Source organism: Aotus nancymaae, unplaced genomic scaffold, assembly GCF_030222135.1.
Source record: "Aotus nancymaae isolate 86718 unplaced genomic scaffold, 86718_ANA_hifiasm-v0.15.2.pri h1tg000041l, whole genome shotgun sequence".
Taxonomy (NCBI): Eukaryota; Metazoa; Chordata; class Mammalia; order Primates; family Aotidae; genus Aotus; species Aotus nancymaae.
In genome coordinates, this window is record NW_026988455.1 from 2,051,967 (window position 1) to 2,071,503 (window position 19,537).

At 41.2% G+C, this 19,537-nt stretch overlaps 1 long non-coding RNA gene across 1 annotated transcript in view; it reads right to left on the reverse strand.

The window, feature by feature from the left end:
• The window catches only part of LOC135268657 (uncharacterized), a 244,723-nt gene that overhangs the window by 84,085 nt on the left and 141,101 nt on the right, over positions 1–19,537 (reverse strand). The window lies entirely within an intron of this gene.

Consider the following 19,537-nt stretch of genomic DNA (forward strand, 5'->3'; position numbering starts at 1 on the left):
TATAGATTCAGTGTTATCTCCATCAAGCTAACATTGACCTTCTTCATAGAATGGGGGGAAAAAAAAATACTTTAAACTTCATATGGAACCAAAAGAGAGCCCACATAGGCAAGACAATCCTAAGCAAAAAGAACAAAGCTGACTACCTGACATCATGCTACCTGACTTCAAACTATACTACAAGGCTACAGTAACCAAAATGGCATGTTACTGGTACCAAAACAGATATGTAGACCAATGGAACAGAACAGAGGCCCCAGAAATAGCACCACACATCTACAACCATCTGATCTTTGACAAACCTGACAAAAACAAGCAATGGAGAAAGCATTCCCTATTTAATAAATGGTGTTGGGAAAACTAGCTAGCCATATGCAGAAAACCAAAACTGGACCCCTTCCTTACACCTTATACAAAAAATAACTTAAGATGGATTAAAGACTTAAACATAAGACCTAAAACCATAAAAACCCTAGAAGAAAACCTAGGCAATGCCATTCAGAAAATAGGCATGGGCAAAGACTTCATGACTAAAACACCAAAAGCAATGGTAACAAAAGCCAAAATTGACAAATGGGATCTAATGAAACTAAAGAGCTTCTGCACAGCAAAAGAAACTATCATCAGAGTGAACAGGCAACCTACAGAATGGGAGAAAATTTTTGCCATCTATCCATCTGACAAAGGGCTAATTTCCAGAATCTACAAAGACCTTAAACAAATTTATAAGAAAAAAATAATCCCATCAAAAAGTGGGCAAAGCATATGAACAAACACTTCTCAAAAGAAGACATTTATGCAGCCAGCAAACATGCTAAAAAAAAGCTCATCATTTCTGGTCATTAGAGAAATGCAAATCTAAACCACAATGACATACCATCTCACACCAGTTAGAATGGTGATCATTAAAAAGTCAGGAAACAACAGATGCTTTTACATTCCTGGTGGAAATGTAAATCAGTTCAACCATTGTGGAAAGCAGTGTGGCGATTCCTCAAGGATCTAGAACAAGAAATACCATTTGACCCAGCAATCCCATCACTGGGTCTATACTCAAAGGATTATAAATTAATCTACTATAAAGACACATGCACACATATGTTTATTGCAGCACTGTTCACAATAGCAAAGACTTGGAACAAACCAAATGTCTATCAATGACAGACTGGATGAGGAAAATGTGACACATACACACCATGGAATACTATGCAGCCATAAAAAAGGATGAGTTCATGTCCTTTGCAGGGACATGGATGAATCTAGAAACCATCATTCTCAAAAAACTAACACAAATACAGACAACCAAACACTGCATGTTCTCACCCATAAGTGGGAGTTGAACAATTAGAACACATGGACACAGAGAGGGGAGCATCACACACCTGGTTGGGGAGCTAGGGGAAGGATAGCATTAGGAGAAATACTTAATGTAGATGACAGGTTGATGGGTGCAGCAAACCGCCATGGCACAAGAATACCTATGTAACAAACCTGCATGTTCTGCACATGTATTACAGAACTTAAATTAAAAAAAAAAAAGAAATGCTAAAGATACAGTGAAATATAACAGGTTTGGAAAGACACTGTGAGAGTCTCAAGGCAAATTCTCCCATATCCCATGTGTCTCTGAAGTCCCTGTGTCCTAAGCCCCCAAGCCCACTTCTCTCCCAGCCTCTTTCCCGCTGACTTGGACCCTCATGGTGCCCTTTCTACAGATCTACCTACCTCCTTATATTATCACTGCACTGTCTCTTTTATCTTACTAAACTCTGTCTTCCTCCTGGTGCTCAGTTGGGTCCATCACCTCTCTCCGGGGCCCTCCAGCACCCCAGGCTTCTACAGTAGCACTTGCTATGCTCACTGTAATCCTTGTTGGTTCATCTGTATCTCCAGCTAGACCAACGATATCTGCAAGAATGTAGCCTTTTTCTTGTACCCAGCGCAGATCCTGGTTCACCACATCCTTGTTACCTGAGTAATGAACTGAATCCTCCTAGGCCTATCCCAAGCTTCTGTGACCACCCCAGTGAGCAAGCTCACTCTCACACACTCTCCCACCTCTCCTCCCCTTCTCTTCCTCTCTCTCTACATTTGGGATGGGAGGGGATACAAACAAAAGAATAGAAAAGTACCAGTTCAATTCAGTACTTGCTTGATTCAGAATCTACTGAATTGCAAAAGTACCCAGCTTGCAATTCAGTATATTCCTGAAGATGTTTGTAGATGGGTTGGTTGGTGGAAACACAGGGTGGTAGAAATGAAATAACAGGAATATGGAAGCCCTGGGTTCAAGTTTCAGCTTCACATTTAGAGACCAGATTTGCTGCATAATCCAGAGAGTATTCCTTGACAGCTATGATTCTAAACCTCTTTATTTGTACCTAATGGTTTACTATACTTCCTGGGATGTAGGTAGGTTAGATAAAATAGAGGAATAGTCTTAAACCTTTGATGTTTCCTATATCTGCAGGTGCAGATGTACCCTGAGTTATAATGAAGTCCAACTAGAGTGATACCATTCCACAGAACAGTGTAATCACCCACAGACCTCAGAGTGAAGGGGAAGGAAGGGATGGGAAGGGAAGAGGCACAGCATATCACATCAGCAGTAGTCCAAACACAGGGTTTTAAACAAAGCCCATTACTCAAGTGGGGAATCTTGGTCATGCCAAGGTATTGTCACTGTAAATCAAAGAGTGATTGAAGCAGATCTCAATCAATTTGAAGTTTATTTTGACAAGGTTGAGGATGCATTATGTTTCTCAAGAAAAAGAAACACAAGTCACAGTAGGAGCTGAAACCTGTAGTTTCTCCAAAGAGAATTTTAAGAATTTCAATATTTAAAGGCAAAAGAACAAGCAGGAGGGGAGGAGGGGAAAAGAGGAGGTGGGGTAAGAAATGGGGCAAGTGGTCAAATTTTTGTAAGGCTTTGATTAGCACTCAGTGAAAAGAAGGGAGTTGGGGGAAAAGTAAATTATACATTCACCCTATGCTCAGTAATTCTACATTTTACATAAGATAAAATAAGCATGTGAAATTACAGATATCTGTTTGGGAATAAAAGGAAGGTAGTTTTTTGTGTGAATCCAAAAAAGTTCCCAAGCTTAACTTTCCCTTTGACATAGTGAGTTTGGGATCCTGAGATTTTATTTTACTTTCACATTTCCCACCAGTTCTCCAAAATCTTTTGGAGAATGCATTGTAGAAGAAAATGATTCTCTGGTGATGGGTTCAGTCATATCCCTCAGCACTAGAATGGTTTACTCCTAGAAGGTGAGGTCTCACATGGCTAGGAAGTCTTATTACTAAGAGAACATGAAGTCTCCTGTCCCGCAGAGAAAACCAGAAGGAGGAAGAAAAAAAGAAAAAAGAGCAAGGAAAAGAAGAGCACAAAAAGGCCAGATTATAGCAACAAAGGGAAAGCAATCCTGAAAACCCAATCAGGCTGTATTATCAAGAAGTCCATATATCTGTAGGCAGGCAGGAAGGTGATATAAATAAATAAATGCATACACACACACACACACACGCACATTCACACACACATATATATAGGATGGATAGGATATATATATCTGTTATGTCTCCCAAAGTCTAAGTAAGAAAAGCACAGTCATAATTTCTAGTGATTCCAAGTAGTTAGAAAAATGGAAGAAAAAATAATTTGCAAATGTTAGTTTGGAGACTTGTAGTTAGGAAAGAATTCAAGATCCGGTCCAGATAAAATGTAGGCAAATAATAAAAACTGAAAAACAACAGACAAGGCTCGAATCTAGTAACAGGTTTACTATAGTTTCTTTTGAAATGTAATTTTTTTCTCTCCAGTCCCTCATTTTTACCAAAGATAAATTATAGTAGGACCAGTTTATTTGCAAAATAAGTTGTAGTCTTATTATACTTGGCCTGATTATTTGCATACAATGGGGCAAGAATAATTATTGGTCAATAGACTCTTGTTGAATGGGCTTTGCTGGAACTTTTCCATAAGGAATCTCGGATTTTTAAAGGCCTCTCAAGTCTAGCTGAGAATTTATCTTTTCCTGTATGAAATGGGTGAATTCCTCTCTTCTCAAGATCCCAAAATAGCTAGAGTTTCCTGGGCCTGTCAGAAAGCGACATTCTTTCCTTATCACAGGTGAGGAACCCTGTGGAGGAACTATATAGACAAAGTATGAGGCAGTAGTTCTGAGGGGCTTTTATTAGCTCCCTAAAGTCAATTTTAATTCCTCAAAGCAGTCTGTTCATATTTGAAAATATGCCATTCCAGTCAAAGTCTTGGTAAAATAACCAGTGTCTCCAATTATGTCCTATTGCAAAAGAAAAGACTGTTATTGGACTTATGCAAATAAATATATAGCCAAAAATTAAGAATACTCACAAATAGTTTTTAAATTCTGGAGAAATCATGTAGAGAGAAATATTTTCACATTTTGTTCACATTTTTAACTCAATTATTAAAAACTAAATGGCTCAAAAGAAAAAAAAAAACTTTGATTCTGAGAAACCAAACAAAAAGAACCGACAATGTTTAAGACAAAGAAAAAAGGTGATAAAAATTATTTCAGTCCTCTATTAGTTTTGTCACATGCAGTTAACTTGTTCCATTCGATATTGGGGTTAGTGAACCTCATGAACACGTTGGTTCTTCAATGACAGTTCCGGAAAGTTTTTGTTTTCCTCTAGTCCAATGGCACAATCTCCAAGGTTATGAGATACCTGGTTTTAAGAGCACCCAACAGAATCCTTTCTGTGAACTTCTCTGAAGAAGCAAGTTTTGGACAATAGTTGATTATATCACTTTTTGAGAAGGACAAAAGCAAAACAACAGAGAGAGGTGATCAAAAAAGTCTTAGGATGGCCATGATCAAAGACACAATTGACAAAGAAATTAGGAAATTTCTATGGCATACAACAATTTAGCATAACAATCATAATTATTATTGATGACATATATTAAGACATATCAGAATTATAGAAATCTCATATAATTTCAGAAATAATACATTTGCATAAATAAAATTCAAAGAAAGTTAAACGCCATCTAATATTTGTGTGATTTTAACATATCAAGTAAGCTAAATATATCTCTTTTGGACTTCAGGGGATCTAACATCTAAAAAGAAGTTAATGAAGTCAATAAGACTAAATTTAGAACTTGAAATTTTGATTTTGAAAACATTGTCAAATATCAAAGGTTTAAAACACTTGATATGCAAAATAGGATCACAGGTCATAGTAAAATAAGTCATTCATTTAGCCAAAATGATAATTCAAAAGATTTTTTAAAGAAAATCTTTTTACTTTTTGACAGAAAGGAGACTCAGTTTCCCAAACAATAAGATCCAATAAAGACAGCTGACTGAATCTGACTCTTCTCTCTCTTTTTTTTTTTTTTTGCAGTTTGCTCAAAAGGTAAACAAAAATCTTTTACTATCTCTTAAAATTACATGAAAATCTTGCCCAAAAGAGAAACCCAGTGTAAGGTTTGTTCTTGCCGAGTTTAAAAGGAAGAAACTGAGGCCAACACCAGAAGATCCAATATGAAGGGTTTATTCAGGCTCCCGGGCGAGGTTCTGCAGTCCGACAGGAGGGGCCGGAGAAGTTGCACAGACTCCTCTCAGACGTGGGGTTTTATAGGGAGTATAAGGTTACAAGCCTTTGTTTGCATACAGGACTTTGCTGCTATTGGTTAGAATTACTCGGCTGCTATTGGCTAGAAAGACTCGGCTGCTATTGGCTAGAAAGACTTGGCTACTATTGGCTAGAATCACAAGACCCTGCTTGCATACTGGGTTCTTTAAGGGAAAGCCAGGCTGTGCGAGAAAGGGAGAAGGGAACATGCCCGAGCATGTCCGAGCTTTCAGACAAAAAGTGGGGGGCAGTGTGCGTCCGAATTCCCGGCGAGGAAACCGGCCTTACACCTAGATTTTACTTTTGCATAGTGAATTATTAATGCTAAAGTTATTTTTTAAAATAACATCTTGTAAACAAATCCATCCAATCTCAGTTTGACTATAAGATTTCCATAAACCTTTTATAACATTTTATCATCTGTTTCTATTTTCTTTTTTCCAACTTTCTAGATCCAACCAGTTTTATTTATTCCTTCAATTAAAAAAAATATTTTAAAACCTCTGGTCTAGAGAAAATTACTTTCCCTTTAACAGAAATTACATTTTCTTGTCTTTTTATAATACTTTTACTGAAACTACATCTTTTTTTGTATATTTTGCATGCAGAATTATTTCTCATATCTAGTACTTTTAAATATATATATTGATTTCAATGTTAAATATTAGTAACTCTTATTTTTAGTGAAAAACCTAGATAGGAATTTTAATCATGTATCCATTGTAAGGCCCAGTATAAATGTCAGTGCCTGAAGCTAGGCTTCATCATAGCCTCTAAAGGCTCAAATCTAAAGACCCTAAGTTTGTGGACAGCTTGAGGATCTGTAACTTGTGCTTTTTCCAAAGAGGGTTTGGGGAACTTCAATATTTGAAGGGTAAAGGGCAAATGAGAGGCAGAGAGGGAAAAAAAAGGAGGGAAGGTAGGCAGTGAGGCAAGTGGTTACATTCTTGTGAGGTATTAATTAGTGCTCAGTGAATTTACATTTTACATGTGAAAAGACGGGAGTGGGGGAAAAGTCAATTATGCATTCATCTCAAGCTCAAGTAAATCTGCATTCCTCATAAGATAATGTAAGCATGTGAAATTACAGCTATCTGTTTGGAAACAAAAGGAAGGTAGTTTTTGTGTAATTGGAATCAGTTCCCAAGTGTAACTTTCCCTTTCGCATAGTGAGTTTAGGGTCCCAAGATTTTATTTTTTCTTTCACACCATCACCAAACCCATAACCCCACTGTCTCATCTGTCAAGCAGAATGTTGGCTGGGACAGCCCAGACATAATTCAGTAGCCAGACCTAAATTTATTGCACATTTGCTTGAGCCAATAAATTGCAAGCAAAGAAGCCTGCCACCAGCCCTCATTGTCCAGTGAGTGTTGGGATCTTTCCATGATTCTAGGCCCACATCATGCATAGTAGGAAGCTGTCAACTACTTCCAGGAGAGGGGCAGTGCTGGCAGAGTTGACCCAGGGGAAATCATTGGCTAGAAGACACTTAGAGATTAACCAGCCAAATTGCTGAAGAGGGCGACATTCTTTTCTGAGAAGCAAGACTGTCTAAAGAAAGCTCTCCCTACAGTTACCCTACCAAGACCTTGTCAAGATTCCCAGAAGGATACCCTTATTCTACCAGGATTGAACAGGAGAATATACTGGAGATGTTGGATACAATGAATTATAAATTTCTCTTCAAAGAATCAGTATGTCAGTATGTTCAATTCTTTGTCCTCCATTCTAAAATTTAACTTCCTCATAGTTTCAGTAAATGACCTTTTCCACCAGTTCTAATCAGTAGGTCACATTTGTTCCCCAGGTCACCAGCTCTGTCCTGACTCACCCTGATCACCTGCTTTGACCTGAGTCACCCTGGTCACCTGCTGTGACCTGAGTCACCTTTAGCTACCTGGTCTGTAACTGTCTTTCCTGCCCAACTGCTCACTCTGGCTCATACTCCTGCTCCCTTTAAAATAGCCAATCAGAATTAGCTTACACTTTGTGGTCCAACCCTAGCCAATAGGGGAATGCCACAGCAGTCAGCGCTACCTGCATCAGGGATAAAAACCCATTCCCCTTCCTTGTTCAGGTGTATGCTTACCATTGCTCCATCTGTGAGATGCACCCTTCTAGAGAAGTAAACTGCCTTGCTGAGGAAATTTATATTTGAGTTCTACTTCTTTTGCAGCACGAAAAATTTACATATAACATGGACTTTGCAAAACACCCATTCCTCACAGCCCCTCTCTGGACATGTGTGGTATTAACTGTTACTGCCACTTGCTGTCATTATTTTTCTACCTATGCTAACCTTTGCATGGACCAAGGGAGAGAAGATGAGACCAGAGTTTGCAGAGTGGTGGCTGCCTATGTCTTTATTCAATTATCCAATTTGATCACAAACACCAATGCCTTAGGTTGTGCCAGCCCCCGTCCCTAGAAGGCTCCCTGACTCTTACCAGGTGGATTTGTGAATTTCACATTTCAAAGAGATCCTTTATTACTGTCAGGGCCAAGGGAAAATTTTCCCTTCACCTTCTGAAGGTCCACCGAAAAACACTGACAAGAGGCCGATTAATAGAAAAGGCCCACAAATTTATTTGATCAGAGTTTTACATGACACAGGGGCCTTTAGAATGAAGACCCAAAGATACAGGGGAAATTGCTTTTATGCTTTGGTTCAATAAAGTACAGACAGTGTAGAAATATGATTGGACAAAAAGGCCATGATCTAATGCTAACAGACTGAGTGGGGGGACTCAGCAAGGCCTACCTGTCTGGATTCTTCTTGGCCCCTCTGAGCATGCATTCCTTCCTTCTGGGTATGGGCAGAACCCTCTCTGGAATGGGGGTCCTATTACCTACACCCAAACAGCGTAGCTCAGATAATTTCTTTGCGCCCAGTTTTTACACAGAAAGGTGGGGAGAGAGAGTAATATTTTTAGTTTTCCTGGCTGCCTTTGGGGAAAGGGGGTTCTGGGAAACCTGCCATGGGAAAGAGGCTAGTTTCCATGGCTAGCCTCTGGGGGAAATGGGACTAAGAGACAAGACAGGAGGTCACAGAAAAACTTCGGCTTCTGAGGATTTCATTTTGGGATATTGTTTTCTGAGCCCCAACATCACAATGTCAATATTCTATCTCTGGAAGATAAGGAACAGGAGGACTCTGTTAGTCACTTACTCCCCACTTAAATTATCTGCTCTTTTTCAGAGTCAGCTTTTCTTTGGGGGTGGGGCGAGAGAACAAGAAGAAAACTCTTCCTAACTTTTCAGGGAATAACTCAAGTGTGTCCTTAACAGAGGTTAGCTTTCTCCTGGAATGAAAACAGCACCTTAAATTTTCAGAGCTTGTTTTAATTGCCAAAGCACAACTTTTTGTGTTGTCTTCAAAATATTCTTGTAAGTTAACCATGGACAGCAGTGATCGCACCCTTACTTGACAATCTAAAAACAAAAACTATGAAGTGTCATGTTTAAGAGACTATGACATTTTTTACATAAATTTTTAGCAGACGAGTATAGGAGAATTTTTAAGTTTATAAATAGTTGTGGTATTGTTAAGAGAACTTGATTTACTATAATTACATGTTTACTGGATGCAAGAGTAATTTAAATGCTTAAGAGGGTTTTGCTTATTAATATTGTTAAGTTTACCCTGCCAGGCAAGTGAATGTTTAAAAAGCAAACATTTTAATTTATAAATGTTGTTGAAGATGTTTAAGAGAATGTAATTAACTAAGTTTGTAGATGGGACTAATTTTAATCTGTGCCTGTGAGTTAATTGAAAGTCAAGGAACGAGTGAGAGTGTTTGTTCTTTTTTTTCTAATAAGAATCATGCAAGAAATGTAATTTAAAAAATTTGAACATTGACTTTTAAAACATAAAAGCTAGCCATTCACATTGAAGCTGGGTGTCTAACTAGTCATCTCCCATATGTCCAAGGTTGAAACTTTTTAGCTCCCCATGGTCTCCCTATCTCAATACATGTCAACTCCATTCTTCCATTACACAGGACAAAAACAAACTTAGTCAACTCTGAACTCCTCTCTTTCACTCACAGCAATTCAAGAGAAAATCCTAATGACTTTCCTAAAACGTTCAAAATCCAATCATGCCTTAGGCCTCCCCCACCGCCTCCATGGCCTAAGCCATCCCCCTCTCTCTCCGGGATTATGCCAGTCACCTCCCAACTGGTCTCCTGCTGCCACCCTCAGCCCTCTCTAATCTACGTTCCACTCAGCAGCCTGGGAGGTCCCATGAACACACAGTCAGATCATGTGGTTCCTCAACTCAAAACCTTCAGAGTAAAAACCAGAGTCCATGTGGTGGCCTGCAGGCTGTGCAAACCCGTTCCTCTTATCCTGTGCTCTTCTCGCTCAGCCAGCTCCAGCCTCACTTGTCTCCTTACTGTTTGTACAATGAACACACCTCTGCTCCTGGGCCTTTGCTCCAGCTATTCCTCTTCCCTAGATGTCTGCATGGCTCCCTCTGCGCTAAGCAAAGTAATGGCCCCCAAAGGTATTTTTGTCCTAATCACCAGAACCAGTAAATACGTTAGGTTACGTGACAAAAGGGAAGACAGTTAGCAGAACTTAATTCCTAATGCAATTGAGGCTGTACGATGAGCTGAATCAGGTGTCCCTTCTCCCAAAATTCATATTGGAGTCCTAACCCCCAGGACCTTAGAACGTGACTAGATTTGCAGATAGGGTCTTTAAAGAGGTAAAATGGGGTCATTAGGGAGGGGTATCATCCAGTATGACTGGGGTCCTTATAAGAAGAGAAGAGGAGGACACAAACACATACACAGAAAACCTTGTAAAGACAGGAAGAAGATGGCCATCTACAAGCCAAGGAGAGGGACCTCCAAAGAAGCCAGCCCTGCCAATCCATTGCCCTCAGACTTTAAGCCTCCAGAATTATGAGCAAATGTCTGTTGTTTAAGCTATCTAGTCTGTGGTACTCAGCTATGGCAGCCCCAACAACCTGGTATAGTCGTAATTAGCCAAACTTGAGATGAGATTACCCTTACGGGGGAGGAAAAACAATTTCCCTCCACCTTTTTTGAGTTTTTATTGGCTTGGACCCTTGTGACAAAAGACAAATTAACAAGAGACAAAAAGAAATTTATTAACATGTATACTTTATGTATACAAGAAAGATATCCATGTTTCCATGTGAGTAAATCTCCAAGAAATGGTTTTTAGTTCAGGTTCAACTATCAGCTTCAATGGAAAGAAAGAAAGAAGGGTGGGAGGAAGCCAGTTTTGGGGAGGTCAGGAAAAGCCCAGTAATAAGAGTGAGGTTTTTCCTGTGGATTAACTCAGTGACTTCTCCATCGAGAAAAGTCTCTAATGATTCAGAGCATTTCTTCTCTTTCTGGTACAGAGGAGCCACCTTACAAACGGGGATTTCCTTTAGAAAATACATTTCCCTTACAAAAGGGTAACTTCTCTTTGTTTTGAGAGTTACTCTGGTGTCTACAGTTTCTCAAAATAATTAGCTCAAAATAATCCGTATGCTAAAGAGGCGTATTTTGGAGTGGCATATTCTGGTCTCCTACAGTCATATTTTGGAGTGGCATAGTTTTGGTCTTCTACATCCTGGAAGATCTAAGTGGGCCTAAAGTAATCACAAGGGTCCTTATAAATGGAAGAAGGAGGCAAAAGAACAAGAACCAAAAAAGTGACAGTGTAAGGAGTTGGCCTGGCAATGCTGGCTTTGAATATGGAGGAAGAGGTCACAAGCCGAGGATGTAGCATAGGGAAGCTGGAAAAGGCATGGAAATGAATTCTCTCCTAGAGCCTCCAAAAGAAACACAGCCCTGCCAACATCTTAATTTTAGCCCCAGGAGACCAATTTGGGACTTTTCACTTTCAGGATTATAAGAGAATAAATTTGTGTTGTTTTAAGCCACTAACTTTGTGGTCATTTGTCACAGCAACAATAGGAAGCTAATACACTTTCCTACAGGTCATTTTTCTAATACGCTTCTCGATGCAGCCCTTTAGAACCTTCCTATTTAAAACTGAACCCCTCCCCACTCCCCTTTCCTGCTTTATTTTTCTCTAACATACAATATAGTTAGACTTATTTATCATGCCTATTGTCTCTATCCCTTGTTTAAAACAGACATGCACAGCTGGCGTGGTGGCTCACGCCTGTAATCCAAGCACTTTGGGAGGCTGAGGAGGGCAGATCACTTGAGGTCAGGAGTTTGAGACCAGCCTGACCAACATGGCGAAACTCTGCCTCTACTAAAAATACAAAAATTAGCCAGGCATGGTGGCAGGTGCCTGTAATTCCAGCTACTCCGGAGGCTGAGGCAGGAGGATCACTTGAACCCAGGAGGCAGAGGATGCAGTGAGCCGAGATCACAACACTGCACCACAGCCTGGACGACAGAGCAAGGCTCCACCTCAAAAAATAATAATAATTTCAAAATAAAAATAAAACGTACGCACATGTGGGAAGAAATCATTGCTTCTTTCGAATAGCCCTACTACATAGTAGCTGCTCCATAAAAATTCAATGATTTTATTAATAATTTAACTTGAATATTAACACTAATCCTTTATCCACATAACAGCCTCCCTCCATCAAAAAATTAGCAATTTTGTGGTGGTTATCTCATTATCTTTTCCTAAGATAATTTTAGAATCCAACAGAGCCTGCTCCACCCATAATGAAAGTCAAGCAGGAAAGCACATTGGAAATGAGGAATAATTAGAACAATTGTGGTAGCCAGGGCTCTCCAGTGAAACAGAACCAATAGGAGACGTAGATAGATAGATACAGTGATGCATTGCTTAACTGCAGGACTGTGCTCTGAGAAATGAGTCACGTAGGCAGCCTTGTCACTGTGGGAATGTAACCAAGTACTGCCATTCAGCTAAGAAAAAGAGAATCACTTACCTTTTTCTTTTCTTTTCTTTTTCTCCTTTTCCCTGCCCCTCACTTCCTACTTAGACCTCCCCATCACCAGACATTCCCTGCAGGGCAAGTTCATCTAACTATAAGCTTAGAGGCTCCAGAGTGGAACTCTCCCTTACCAGAAGATTGCCTCGAGAGGCAACAGTCACTTTACAAAACTAGGTATGCCCACTACAAAATTCTCCCACCTGGAGAGTTTCAGACACTTTTAAAACCTGGTTCTGCCCATGAAGGCGCCAGCTCAATGGCCTGGTAGATGAGGCACTGAAGCGAGTTATGCGAACCTCCACCCAATTGCTTCCTCCCCTGCACGCCATTCATGCCAAGCCCCCTTTTAAAATAATTTCTTTTAAAATAATTCCTACTTTCTGCACCTGCCACCCTCAAGGCAAGAAGCCTGTACTTCTTCCCCTTAGCTAGCTTTGAAATAAACCACTTTTTTTAGAACTAAGAAACAAATTTATTAACATCACAGGATACAAAATCAAGACAAACAATGAATGGTGATGGTATACACCAACAACAATCTCATTTATACTAGCAGCAACAAAAAAAACTTAGTAATTAACCAAAGAGATGAAAGATCTACACATTGAAAAAAGGTTCATGGAGGAAATTTAAAAGACATAGATAAATGGAAAGACATCTCACGCTCATAGATTGGAAATTTTTTTTTTTTTTTTGAGATGGAGTCTTGATCTGATACCAGGCTGGAGTGCAGTGGTACAATCTCAGCTCACTGCAACCTCCGCCTCCCAGTTCAAGTGATTCTTCTGCCTCAGCCTCCCGAGTAGCTGGGACTACAAGTGTGCACCACCACTCCAGCTAATTTTTGCATTTTTTAGTAGAAACAGGGTTTCACCATGTTGGTCAGGATGGTGTTGATCTCTTGACTTTGTGATCCGCCCGCCTTGGCCTCCCAAAGGGCTGGGATTACAGGCGTGAGCTGCCGCGCCCAGCCAAAATTTTTTTAACTTTTTTTTTTTTTTTTTTTTTTGAGACGGAGTTTCGCTCTTGTTACCCAGGCTGGAGTGCAATGGCGCGATCTCGGCTCACCGCAACCTCCGCCTCCTGGGTTCAGGCAATTCTCCTGCCTCAGCCTCCTGAGTAGCTGGGATTACAGGCACGCACCACCATGCCCAGCTAATTTTTTGTATTTTTAGTAGAGACGGGGTTTCACCATGTTGACCAGGATAGTCTCGATCTCTTGACCTCATGATCCACCCGCCTCGGTCTCCCAAAGTGCTGGGATTACAGGCGTGAGAATTTTTTTAACTTTTAAATTTGGGGGTACATGTGCAGGTTTGTTATATAGGTAAATTTGTATCCTGGGAGTTTGTTGAACAGATTGTTGCATTACCCAGGTATTAAACCCAGCATTCATTAGCTATTCTTTCTGATCTCCTCCCTCCTCCCACCCCCACTCTCTGATAAGCCCCAGTGTCTGTTGTTCCCCTCTATGTGTGCATGTGTTCTCATCATTTAGCTTCTACTTATAATTGAGACATGCAGTATTTGATTTTGTTCCTGCATTAGTTTGCTAAGGATAGTGGCCTGCAGCTCTATCATATCCCTTCAAAGGACATGATCTCATTCCTTTTTATGACTGTATAGTATTCCATGGTATATAAGTACCACATTTCTTTATCCAGTCTATTATTGATAGGCATTTAGGTTGATTCCATGTCTTTGCTATTGGGAATAGTGCTGCAATGAACATACATGTGCATGTGTGTTTATAATAGAACGTAGAGCCATTTCTTTATACCAGACCTCCCTCTTGTTAATCGGACTCTGCAAGCGGCGAGCAAGCTGCATTTCAGTTAAAGGAACAACATAAAGTGAACTTACACAAATTTACAAGATATAGTCAAACACACAACTAGGCTATATGATATAGCCTATTGCTCCTAGGCTAAAAACCCTGTACAGCATGTTACTGTACTGAATACTAGAAGTAACTGTAACACAATGGTAAGTATTTGTGTATCTAAACATAGAAAAGGTAAAATATTATAATCTTATGGGACCACCATCATATATGCAGTCTATCATTGACCTAAATGTCATTATGCAGTGCATGACTATACACACACACACACACACACACACACACACACACACACACATAATAAGGAATTGGTTCATAAGATTATGGAGGCTGACAAATCCCAAGATCTGCAGTCAGGCAGCTGGAGATTCAGGAGAATCAAAGTACAGTTCCAGTTCCAGTCTGAAGGCCTGAGAATCAACAGAGTAGATGGTGTAAGTTTCAGTCCAGACGCCAGCAGGATTGAGACTCAAGAAGAGCTGATGTTTTAGTCTGAATCAAAAGGCAGAAAAGAATGTCCCAGCTAGAGCAGTCAGGCAGGAGGAACTTCCTCTTACTCGGCCTTTTTGTTCTATTCGGGTCTTCAACTGATTGCATGAGGCCTAGCCCCATTAGGGAGAGCAATCTGCTTTACTCAGTCTATCAGTTTAAATGCTAATCCCAACTAAAAACATCCTCTCAGACAAACCGGAATAATGTTGAGCCAAAAGTCTGGACACCCATGGCCCAGTCAGGTTGACACATAAAATTAACTATCACAATGACCAATTATGCATCAATAACATGGGACAAAACGGTTTAGGACATCTAACAAGTGAAATAGAGGAGTCGCTCTGCCCTGAGCAAGCCTGAGACTCGGCTCCACCCCAGCTGTTTCCTAGGCTTGGAGAACAGGAAATCTTTGGAAATATTAGTCAATTTCCTAGAGCAGGTGTGTGCAATTTTCTAGGGAAAGAATCCACTGATTTCACCAGCCCTCAAAGGAATCAGTGAACATTTAGGAATCTTTGTCCTAGAATCAGCCATTTCTCCATAAATACTCCATCAGTTCTCACCTGGAATCCAGACTATATCCACACAGACCACGTATGAGTGAATTCAATAAGTTCTTTACAAAATAAGTGTCTCATGACTGAGCGTGGTGGCTCACGCCTGTAATCCCAGCACTTTGGGAGGCCAAGGCAGGAAAATCACTTGAGGTCAGGAGTTTGAGACCAGCCTGACCAAAATGGTGAAAACCTATCTCTACTAAAAATAAAAAATTAGCTGGAGGTGGTGATGTGACCCTGTAATCCCAGGTACTCAGGAAGCTGAGGCAGGAGAATCGCTTGAACCCAGGAGGCGGAGGTTGCAATGAGCCAAGATTGGGCCACTACACCCCAGCCTGGGTGATAGAGTGAGACTCCATCCCCAAAAGAAAAAAAAAAGTGTCTGATGATCGTGATTACTTATTTCATTTTTAAAACAAATGTTCTGTGCTGATCCATCTTTGGCCCAAACTTTCTAGGAACAGCAGATTTTTACTTATAGCAAAACTATTTAACCTTTTTCATAGACTAAATTATTTCCTTAACACAGGTAACATAGGCCTGGTCTTGACCCTAGGGAATTTGAACATTTTCCTGAATTATTTCTATGTTCTTATTGATATAATCATGGTAACACTTCCTTCTTTCTCCCTCAGGAATTTACTGAGCACCTATTATGTGCTAGTCTCAGTGATTAAAAACACAGTATTTCTGCCCTCAAGAAGCTCAGTCTAATGAAAGGGAGAGATGTAAATAAGCAATAACAAAATGTGGTAAGTGCTGTCGCAGAGACACACAGGTTCAGAACAGTGTACCCTGGTGAGACATGGGCTCAGGAGCCGGTCTACTCAGATACAAATGCTGCCTCCATCGCTGCCTAGACACACAACTTCAAATATGCTTAGGCAGCTTGTCTCATTTCCTCAACTGTGATGTAAATAAGGAAAGTATAGACTGTATAAGCCTCTTGTGGGGATCAATGAGACAATGTTTGCAAGGTGTCTGGCTGGCTCTCAGCCTGTGGAGAGAGCTCAGTATTCAGGCATCTCAGTTATTATGCAACGGAAGCACGAATAAGGAAATGACTAAAAGCAACTAACTCCACCCAGAGGGGTCTGGGAAGCCTTCTTAAGGAGGTGACAAAAGATGAATCCTCTTCCAGGAAGGAGGGAGGGTGGGGCACTCCAGGGAGAAGGAGTGGATAGACAAAAGTTCTGAGGAAAGTTTGGGAGCAACAAAATGACACAAATATAGGTGTGTGTTTTAGAGGAATTTCTTGAGTAGCTATGTAGAAAACAGACTGGAACCAAAGGAATCTGAAGGCAGGGAGAGGAGCTATGATGCTGTCACTGTTACACAGGGGAGAGGTGAGAGAGGCCTGGATGAAGGCAGGGGAAGGAGAGTCAGCAATGGCTTCAGAGAAAGAATCGGTAAAATTGGTGTCACCCGGTGAAGGCAAGGGGTGGCCCAAAGCAGAAAGAAACCATGTGTCCTTAGAACCTTCAGAGCTTCTTTCCCGAGGATGGTGGGATCTCACTGAACAGCCATCAGCCCCTTCCCTGGGGAAGCTCTAAGATTACACCCTATGTGGAGGGACTTCTGGAGCTGATGGTCAGATTCACGAGGTCTCTGAAATAGTCTTGGAGGAAGAGGGAAGACAAAGCCTGCCCCAGACTCAGGGGAAGCTGAAGGAAGGGGCTGGGAAAACAAAGATAGCATCTGTGTGTCCAAGACCTGAGGCCCCTGGGTCTTTCTCCAGACCCCTGCTCATGGTTGGTGAGCATCTGTCAGACGTGAATGAAACTCAGTGCCGGCCCCAAAGGAAGAGAGTAACTAGTAAGTTGTAAGGGAAAAATGACATCCTCCATCCCTACCCTTGGCACTTGCTCTTAATTCTGCAGCAAACCAGATGGCAGGCCAAATAATGAGGGTATTTGAAGGCAGGGGCTTTATTCACCATTGGTTCTCCCTAGCCCATCTCATTTCCCTCCCTCTAAGACCCCAGGAGAACTTCCCTGGTAGCTTACAAAGATCCATCACTCAATCACAACATGTACCACAGGGCTGGTTGGGGGTTTTGTTTGTGTTTTTGCCTTGTAAGTCTCTGTAACAACAAAACACAAAACATTAAACATTAAACCTTTAGATCTACGTGTCCCTGTTGTTGTCACGGCTGCTGCCATTTGTAAGTGCCAAATATACAAATCTCCAAACATCTGAACACTGTGCCTCGAAGTATAACTACTCTTCAGAATTTAAATGAGGTTTCCATCTAGAATTTTCTTTTCTTCCTGAGATGCCAAGTCTGCAAGTTCTGAGACCAAGTGAAATAAAGGTATTGAGTTTTCTGCAAAGACTGTGGCTGTCCAGCCACTGTACAGCATCTGGATATGGCTGAAATGGCTGATGCCATCTGCCTCAGCTGGTCTCTACCACCCAGGAAAGAAGGGACCCTGGCTGCTCTGTGGAATCAACTGCTCCAGTATTTCCTGATACAAATCTCAGCAACTGAGTTTTACTCGAATGCACCCTGCTCAGGCCCTGCCTTCTGGATTAGCTCCTGAGTCTCCTCTTTCCTATGAATAGTTTTAAAAACAAACAAAAAACCCTAGAGATGTACACAGTTCAAAGGGCAGACAGGAACATCTGATTTTCCAGTCCCAAGCTGAGGTCTGGTGTCCAGTGAGTCTACCTCATCACTATTTCTCCCTGCCATTTAGTGATACTATTGAACATGCGTCACTGATGACCACCTGTGGAGGTCTGTCCTGCAGACCCTGATTCAGCAACAGAAGAATGAAATACACTCTCACACACCAGAGTACAGTGAACTCCAGTGGGCTAGGGAGGTTGTTAGCTGCTCTCAGAGGGCGACTGCTGCTAACCGACCATCACCCGCTGTTCCTCCTCACATTTTTTCAGTATAGATTTAATAACAGAGGTTCTAAATCAACATAATTCCCCTTTGACCTCCCCTGGGAGGGCCATCCAGCACAAAGTTTACATGAGTAAACAGAGCAGAGACAAAGGAATGTGGGGTAAACAGAGTTAACTGAAGAAACAGACTTAACTTTTCTTATTCTAATCTTTACCCTATGACTTAAAGTTCTAACATTAGAACTGGCTGCCTTCAGCTCCTTCCATTAAAGCCTTTCAGGCTTCCAAAATGTTTGAGACTACAATCTTACAACTTTCCCTAATATTTCCCTAATATTTTGCTAGCCACCCTGAGTGAATCCCAACAAACGTGGTTCTCAGAACTTGGAGAGGAGCCTGCACTCCCACAGAGCTAAACTCAGCCAGTGAGGCTGCTGGCTCAGGCTCCCAGATCACAGCTCCCAATGCTCAGCGATCCCAGCCCCATGCCACACCTATGTGCCAAGAAGCTAGTTGCCCTATCCCTCTAAGTCAGAGACTCTCACCACTCTCCTCACCTTCCCTTTCTGCCTTTCCATCCTCAAGGAATCACACTTCTTTTCAATCCCTGAAACTCAAAGGGTCTCATCACAAAGGGTCTCTTTCTTTAAACAAAGGAACCACCAGCCAAACACTTAAGGATAGGTTCTAGCGACAGCCTCTAGGGAGTTCTCTTACTCAGCTTAGGCTGTGATATAGTTTGGATGTTTGTCCCCTCCAAATCTCATGTTGAAACGTGATCCCCAATGTTGGAGGTGGGGCCTGGTGGGAGGCGTTTGGGTCATGAGGGTGGATCCCTCACTAATGGCTTGGTGCCCTCCCAGTGGTAATGAGTTCATGTTCGATCTCGTTTTAAAAAAGAGATAGACATCCCTCTCTCTCTTGCTTTCTTTCTCACCATGTGACAGACCTGCTCCCCCTCCACTTTCTGCCACGAGGAAAAGTTTCCTGAGGCCTCACCAGAAGCGGAGCAGATGCTGGTGCCAATCATGTACAACCTGCAGAACCATAAGCCAAATAAGCCTCTTTTCTTTATAAATTAGCCAGTCTCTGGTGTTCCTTTATAGCAATACAAATGAACTAACACAGGCTGCTATAACAAAATACCACAGATTGGGTGGTTTACACAACAGATACTTATTTCTCATAGTTCTAGAGGCTGGGAAGTCTGAGATCAAGTTTCCAGTAGATTTAATTACTGGTGAG